This window comes from Carlito syrichta, unplaced genomic scaffold (genome assembly GCF_000164805.1).
Source record: "Carlito syrichta isolate Samal-C Ts95f unplaced genomic scaffold, Tarsius_syrichta-2.0.1 Scaffold305827, whole genome shotgun sequence".
In the NCBI taxonomy this organism is placed as follows: Eukaryota; Metazoa; Chordata; class Mammalia; order Primates; family Tarsiidae; genus Carlito; species Carlito syrichta.
The window spans coordinates 429,901-438,092 of record NW_007249923.1 but is presented as its reverse complement, the minus strand read 5'-3'; positions in this window follow the sequence as shown (position 1 = coordinate 438,092).

The window sequence follows — 8,192 nt, the reverse complement described above, 5'->3', positions numbered from 1 at the left end:
TGCCCAGGCGGGTCTCGAACCCGCGGGCTTAGGCAATCCACTTACCTCAGCCTCCCAAAGTGTGGGATTACAGGCTGAGCCACCGAGCCTGGCTGAAATATTTTCTACAACATTCGAAACACTGGGCTCCAAAGGTACATGGAAGAGGCAGAAGTGGGGTCTACAAAGGTCCTTTCTCATTTTTTTCCAGTCAGTGCCCTTCATCAAGCTTCCGGGTTTAAGTAAGTGATGGTTCTGTTGCACAGTGGCACACTACGTAGCTGTCTAAAATAATAGGCTAGACCTGAATGTACTTCTAAAAGATGCCCCTACTGTCAGCTACCTGTTTCATAAAGAAAGGTATACATCTGAGAGCATATATATCACAATGTCACCAAGATTAACTCTGAGCGGTGGGATTATGCATGATTCTTAACGTTTTTACTCATCTGTATTTTCTAGTTTTTCTAGTCATAAGAAATTCAACTTACAATGTAGAGGATGCTTGGCTAGATCCTAGGGGAGAGAACAGCCTCGCCTTGGGGGCAACCAGGAAAGGTCCACGAGTATTCTTCCTGTCATAGCCATAAGGAAAGGGCAGAGATGGGGTCCAGAGCACCCTCTCAGGCCCAACCAAGTTGGATGGAGAAAGCCTTCACTGAAGAGGCTAGGTTGGAGATGATAGATGGCTCTGGGACCTGCTGTGGACTCACTGAAAGTCCTTGACATGCTCCATCCAGACCAGGGAAGGGTTGGGAAGACCAAGGGCTTTCCTCGGGTATGGAGACTCAGTTGCCCAACATGACCAGTCCCAGATGGCCCTCTCTGCCTTTGCATACTCTGTTCTGCCTAGAATGCCCTTCTGCATCCCCCTTCTCAGCAAACACATTCCTAACAGTCAAGATGCTGCTTCAACAGCTTTTCATGGAGCAGCCTTCAGTCTAGAGAGGCAGAGTACCTCATTCAGATACCACTGTCTCCACGCCTTGCACTGCTACCTTCTAGGTGACTAACCTGACTTCAGGTCTGTGCTCCTTACTAGTTGGTGCACTGCACCAGGATATCATCAACCTCACTTTCAGGAAGGCTCATCTGCCCCGTGAGCCCACAGTTGGCAGGACTCCAGACAAAAACAGAGGTTCTGGAGGGTGTGAGGGAATCTGAGGATGAACAAATTGGTCTGTGAATTGAGAGAGCCCCTTATGGTAACCACACACTCCTAGTAAGTGTCCCCATCTGTACGCTGGGCACCAGGGACCAGATGAAGAAGCGGTCCCCTCCCTATTCTGTCACCCTGTGCATGGATCCTGGGGAGCAGGTGTGGGTGCTGACGAGGCTTGACACTCACAGGCTAACAGCACTGGAGAACGGCAGGGAGAATTGAGAAAAGCAAACACTGCCTGAGAGAAAGAAAGAAAAGCAGGAAGCAAGATTCAGTTATTGGCCCTTCCTGAAAGCTTTCTGCACCAGGCTTTGAGAACCAAGATGAAAAACACAAAGACTAAGCTTAAGAACCACAGGCACTCTCTAAGGAGAATTGGACATTTCCACATAAGGCAACAAAATTAGGAGAAGAGAATGAAACTATCCTGATGCATAAAGCAGCTCAAAGGAACCCAGAGATTACGTGTTAGTTATGCAGAAAGCTTCCCAGAGAACTAAAATGATCATAGGCATGCCAAAGAAAGTGGAAATCAGGCCTGGTTCCGAAGGAGAGGTACACACAAAGAAATCACAAAAGGCTGTGGAGATAAAATCAGAAGAGTTGTTCAGAAAAAGAAATGGGATATAGCTTGCACAAGGCAGCAAAAGAATGAGAAAAACATTTTCTAACTATAACAGGCCAAAGAAAGGGGATCAGGAGATTGTTGGCACGTTTTTGGTTGGGAAAGAAAGCTATAAGCAATGACACTAAAAAAGCAGAGGCTTTTAGTTTTTTCTTAGCCTAAAAAGGTCAGCTGTGATCTGAAAACTGAAAGAGGCACCGCGTGGAATCACAAGAGGGCAGGAAGCCAAGGGGATAAGGAAAGAACTTGTGCGTTCACATCCACAGGCCCTGATGACTTGCATGCTTAGGTACTTAAGAAATTGGCCCAAGTTGGAGTCCAATCACTAGCTCTCACTCTGCGGGGATTTATGGAGCCCTGGTGCAGGGCCTGGAGACGAGAGAGACCCAGGCAGCCTGTCCCTGCCTTTCTCTAAACCTGGGGAAAGCAGATGCCTCTGGAAGTGCTGGGCCCATCAGCCGCGCTGCTATAATAGAAAACTACTGGGACACGTCGTCAAAAAATCAATCTGCAAACACTAGGTCATAAGGAATTAGGTAATAACCAGCACTGCTTTCCAAAGAACACATTCTGTCAGAGTAATCCAATTTCCTTCTAGGACAGAATGATGGGCCTGGTAAATCAGGAACAGTAAGAGACACATGATCTTCCTTAACTTAAGGAACATCTTCCATGAGAAGTCTCAAATGAAAAACTGGGGAAATAGGGTCCATAGCTGGCCTTTCTGGGGTTGAACAAATGAAAAGAGGTTGAAGGACTAGCCCAGATAGCAGTTCTCTATGTTCTACGCCATATAGACAGATTAAAATTGGCAGAGATTGGGGTCAGTGTAGTAACTGTGTTGGTGGTAGCGACAGACACATCAAAGGAGATGAGAGGAGTAGTGGTGGTGAAGACAGAGGTGGTGATGACAGTGGAGATGGCAGTGACTGGGGTGGAGATGGCGGTAAGGATGGGGAGGGGGATGGCTGGCGGAGGCAGTGATGGTGATGGAGCTGGAGGTGATGGTTGAAACGGACATGGTGATGATAGTAATGCAGACACTGATAACAGTGGGTGTGTAAATGGTGAGAATGGTGGAGATGAGGAGGTGATTGAGGTGGAGATGGTGGTGGTGGAGATGGAAACAGACAGTTGTAGAAATGGAAATGTGACAGTGATCGTGGTTGTGGTCGTCACAGCAACAACACCCAAACCCAGACTAGAGATGGCCAATCTTTTCAGGCATCCCAGTAGCCTGTGCTTTCCACATCTTTGCTGAAAAAAGTGGGCACAAGATTTTAGAGCCTCAGTCTGGTGACCACCACCCTGTTGGTCCTGGGGCAATGAGCCCCCTCTCTGCCCGTACAAGATGAATGGCTGTGGACCCTGAGAAGCCGGGGCGAGGGGAGGATTTTCTCCAGATGCAAAGGGGTGGGTGCAATCTGAGAGTTTCCACAGCCAAGCAGAGGAGAAGACTCTCAGGGCTCGGTAGGGGCAGGCTGTCCCCCAAGACTAAAAACTACTGCCTCTGTTAGTTGAAGGCTATCAGAGCCTGCCTCAATCCCCAATCCAGGAAGCAGAGCAAGTTGGGGTCGGGAGGGGTCTTTTGCAGAGTCTGGCTTTCACACCTCTTTCCAGCCTTAGTTCTGAGTTCTATTGCTGAAGCCCAAGGAGTAGGAGCTGGGAGGGATGAACTAAAACTTTCCTCCATCTTGGCCTCCACTAACATGTGACTGTTTTGTTGACTACAAATAAAATTAAAACACCCCCCAGATCTGTGGGCCTGTGTGCCTCAGTAGCACTGGGGCTGGAGAGATGTGGGTTGCAGGAGTCCATGGTAAGCTCATGGAGTGTGTGGGGGAAAAGGGGACTTCCAGCTTGGGCTGGATCCCAAAAAAATATTATTGAGGCTGAGAACTCAGCTTTTGATTGAAAAAATTCTCACAGGGCCCCCACTGGCTATGGGGTCTTGAGGAGGCCCTTGAACCAATTCAACCACATGGTACTTCCCCATCCCCTAGAGTTGGCTGGCCTGATCTCTGAGGCACTTCAGCTACAGGTCCAACCCCCTAAATGTACTTCACACTCTCGCTCTCCCCCAAAGCCCATCCCAGCCAACCAACCCACTTCATGCATCCTCTCTGCCTGGGAGTGTCAGACTCTTTGCCTGCTGTGGCCCTGGCTCAAGGCCCAGCTCAAAGTTCTGCTGCAAAGCCCAACTGTGCCCAGTAGGCAGAAGTGACCTCTTCCTCCACTGGCCGTTATGTCCCCTCTGCTGAAGTTCTTCCTCTGCCTTGAATGTCACACAAGAGGGTGGCATGCTCAGCACCTTCACCAGTTTGTTTGGGCCTCACAGGCTGGACTCAAACCTTGCTCACCTTCTATCCCTCACAGCAATCTGCACAGACCTGGCAGAATGCTGCAAAGTGGCAAAGAATGAGTGAACTTTACACTTGGAGAAACTGAGACCCAGTGGTCGAGTAGCCAAGATCAGAACCCAGATCTCGGGCCCCAGCACCTTGGCAAAGGCCCACTGGGAAAGAGTTCACACCCGTCTAGTCTTGCTTAGCATCTCACAGGCTTGTGTAATGAACAGACCCACTGAGAGGAAACACCTAGACTCCATCTGTGAATTCCCAGTTCACAGACCCATATCTGAGCAACACCAGCTTAAGGAACTAAAGTTCTAGGCTACAAAAATGTTTAACTGCCAAGAGTTCTGTCTTAATAACTGCTAAAATATTTCAACATCACTGAAATTTACAACCAATTTTTAAAAAGCATTCAGAGCACAGGCTATGGTCTGGCCATGTGTTCTTTAAGCTACGGTCAGGTCATGTTTTCCTAAGCTTTGGCCCCCGTCCCTGCCTTGGGGAGGTGAATCTCCTCTCTCTTCTCTCTTTCTAATTTACTTTCTAAATAAACTGTATTTTCCAATCTGAAAAAAATTTTTTTTCAGAGCACTTAGAAACTCTGAAAATAATTTGAGAAACACTGTCCCGGCTGACAAATTCACAGAAAGGTGTGAATGACTGATGTATCCTTTTCACCTTGTTGCTAGCTCCAAGGGTAATTTGCACTTTTACATATACCCTTGGAAAGGGTAATGCTTAATTTAACAGGTAGCCCTCTAAGGTAAAATAACAGTTCCTCTGGGGTCACCCAGGATGGTGACCTGGAAACCTTCAAAAGAAGCTCTGTCCAGGATACCAATTCATGATTGACTGAAGCTGGAGGTGGATATGGAATGAGTGGGGGACAGGAAAAAGGTCCCAGGTTCCAGTAACAAAAGGGATGGCTTTTCCAGACTTTCCTCCCAAACTGCCACTCTGCTTCCCAATCAGCCCTCCTGATGGGGGGGTCTCCCCAGTATAGCACAGAGCACCCTGTTGCCCTTTGCCGCCCCCCCCCACACACGTGCAGGTGCTACATTCACATGCGCTCATCTCTGCAGAGAGCAGGTATTTTGGGGGGTGGACATGCAGATTTCTCCTCTCCTTATGCTGTGAAAGAAACTGTGGTGGCCTGGGAGGGGCAGGGGCAGGGGCTGCCGCTTCACACAGATTTTGAGTGTCAAGTCTGGCTCTACTTCCTTTCATCTGAGTGATCTTCACCAAGGTTAAGATTTTTTTTTTTTTTTTTCAGTTGGAGTCTCACTCTGTCACCCAGACTGGAGTGCAGTGGCCGCTCCCAGCCACCGCAGCCTCGACCTGCTGGGCTCCGGCGATCCTTCCTCTTCAGCCTTCCGAGTAGCTGAAATTACAGGCGTGCGCTACCATGCCCAGCTGATTTTTTGATTTATTGTAGAGATGAAGTCTTGCTGCCCGGGCGGGTCTTGAACCCACAGGCTCAGGCAGTCCACTCCCCTCAGCCTCTCAAAGGCGCGGGATTACAGGCTGAACTACTGAGCCCGGCTTAAGGTTAAGATCTTAACTTGACCTCTCTGACTCTCACTTTTCTCATCTACAAATTAAGGGTAACACTTCTATTTCATAGGCTTGTTGTAAGCACTAGAGACTTAAAAAAAATTAAGCGTGCTTGGTTCACTCTTAATTAATGGCAATTATTATTATTATTATTATTATTATTTTGAGTTGGAGTCTCACTCTGTCGCCCAGACTGGAGTGCAGTGGCCGCTCCCGGCCACCACAACCTTGACCTGCTGGGCTCCGGTGATCCTTCCGCCTCAGCCTTCCAAGTAGCTGGAACTACAGACACGCGCTACCACACCCAGCTAATCTTTTCATTTATTGTAGAGAGGAGGTCTCGCCAAGTTGCCCAGGCGGGTCTTGAACCCGCGTTCTCAGGCAATTCACTCACCTCAGCCTCCCAAAGCACAGCATTACAGGCTGAGCCACCAAGTCTGGCCTTAATTTTTTATTTATTGTAGAGATGAGGTCTGGCCAAGTTGCCTAGGTGAGTCTCGAACCCGCGGGCTCAGGCAATCCACTCACCTCGGCCTCCCAAAGCGCTGGGATTATAGACTGAGCCATCAAGCCCGGCCAATTATCATTACATTGGCCAAGGAAGGCCACGGAAAGCCATGTGTATGATGGTTGGATGTATGGACTCTGAGGCCCCACGGCCTGCCCGAATCCCAGTTTGGCCACTTCCTAGATGTGTGATGTTGGATAAGCAGCTTAAGCCTATGTCTTCCTGTTCTCCTCTATAAAATGGGGATGTGAATTACACTTATCTCAGAATTGTTACAAGGACAATTTCACTCAATAAATTGAAACACTTAGAGCGTCTTATACAGCAAGCACTCAAAAAACATCAGCTATGTTATTAATAGCTGGGGTGGATGTGCTTGTGAGGTGGGGCAGTGTTGCTACCACCCACCATCTACTCCAGTTCCACCTTGGCTAAGCTCAGTTTGGAGGCCTGTTCTCTCCCTACTTTCTACCTCCACAGACTGTGGCCCTCCTAGTTCTCATTTCGTCCCCAGAGTCAGCCTCACCCCATCCAGGTGACCCTCATATTTCCCAGCTCCTTCAGAAAGCTGAGCCCATCCCTGGGTTCCCCTGAAAACTGCCATCTGCTGTCCCATGCAGTCTGTTAGCTTTTCTCTGCAGCCCATGTGGAGCCTGCGTCACCTACCAAGTATCTGGTTGCTGTTGGCCCTGAGACCCTGGGTAGCCAGCTCTCACCCAGGGCTTCTGAGATCATAGGGATCCCCCTGGAGCATAAGCATTGCTCAGAGAAAGGAATTCCAGTGGCTCCCTCATCTAGGTACTGACAGTAAGTTCTTCCTCAGAGCTGCCTGAAATCTCAGCTATTCACTCTTGAACTCTTATGTTATTCACAATGCTTTCTTCAGCTAAAGGGCTGAAGCTGAGCTTGTAGAGACGTGGAGAAGTACAAATAAAAACAAAAGTGCAAAACTCTTTTTCACTCACTAGACTGCCTCCTGTCCAAATGTATATATGTAAAATATGTATTATATATGTAATACACACACAAACACATATTATATGTATATATATATGGAGAGAGAGGATCCCAGTGGCAAGAATATGAGCAAGTGGGCACATCATAGTTTAATGGAGGAGGTATAATAGGTAAAGTCTCTTGAGGGAAGTCTAGTACTATCTATAGGAATTTAAGGGAGTCTAAGGTGAGGAGATTGCCTGAGGCTGGGAGTTGGAGATAGGTCTGAGCACCATGGCGAAAGAGAGAGAGAGAGAGAGAGAGAGATGGAGGGAGGAAGAGGAAGGAAGGAAGGAAGGAAGGAAGGAAGGGAGAAAGGAAGAAAATTAGTTGGGCATGGTGGTGTGTACCTATAATCCCAGCTACCTGAAAGGCTGAGGTGAAAGAATCACCTGAGTCCAGCAGGTTGAGGCTGCAGGAGCCATAATCGTGTCACTGCACTTCAGCCTGGGCGACAGAAGGAGACTCCGACTCAAGAACAAACAAACAAAACAGTAAAACAGGGCTGGGAGTGGTAGTGGATCATGCCTGTAATTCCAGCACTTTGGGAAGCTGAGCCAGGAGGACTGCTTGAACCCAGGACTTCGAGAGCAGCCTGGGCAAAATAGGGAGACCTCCTCTCTACAGAAAATAAAAACATTGGCAGGGCATGGTGGTGCATGCCTGTAGTCCAGCTGCTCAGGAGGCTGAAGCAGGAGGATTGCTTGAGTCCAGGAGGTCGAGGCTGTGATGAGTCATAATCATGCCACTGCACTTCAGCCTGGGCAACAGAGTGAGACACTGACTCAAAAAAAAAAAAAAAAAATTTAGGCCGGGCTCAGTGGCTCAGCCTGTAATCCCAGCGCTTTGGGAGGCCGAGGTGAGTGGCTTGCCTGAGACCCGCCTGGGCAACTTGACGAGAACTCATCTCTACAATACATCAAAAAATTAGCCAGGCGTGGTAGTGTACGCCTATAGTTCCAGCTACATGGAAGGCTGAGGTGGAAGGATCGCCGGAGCCCAGCAGGTCAAGGC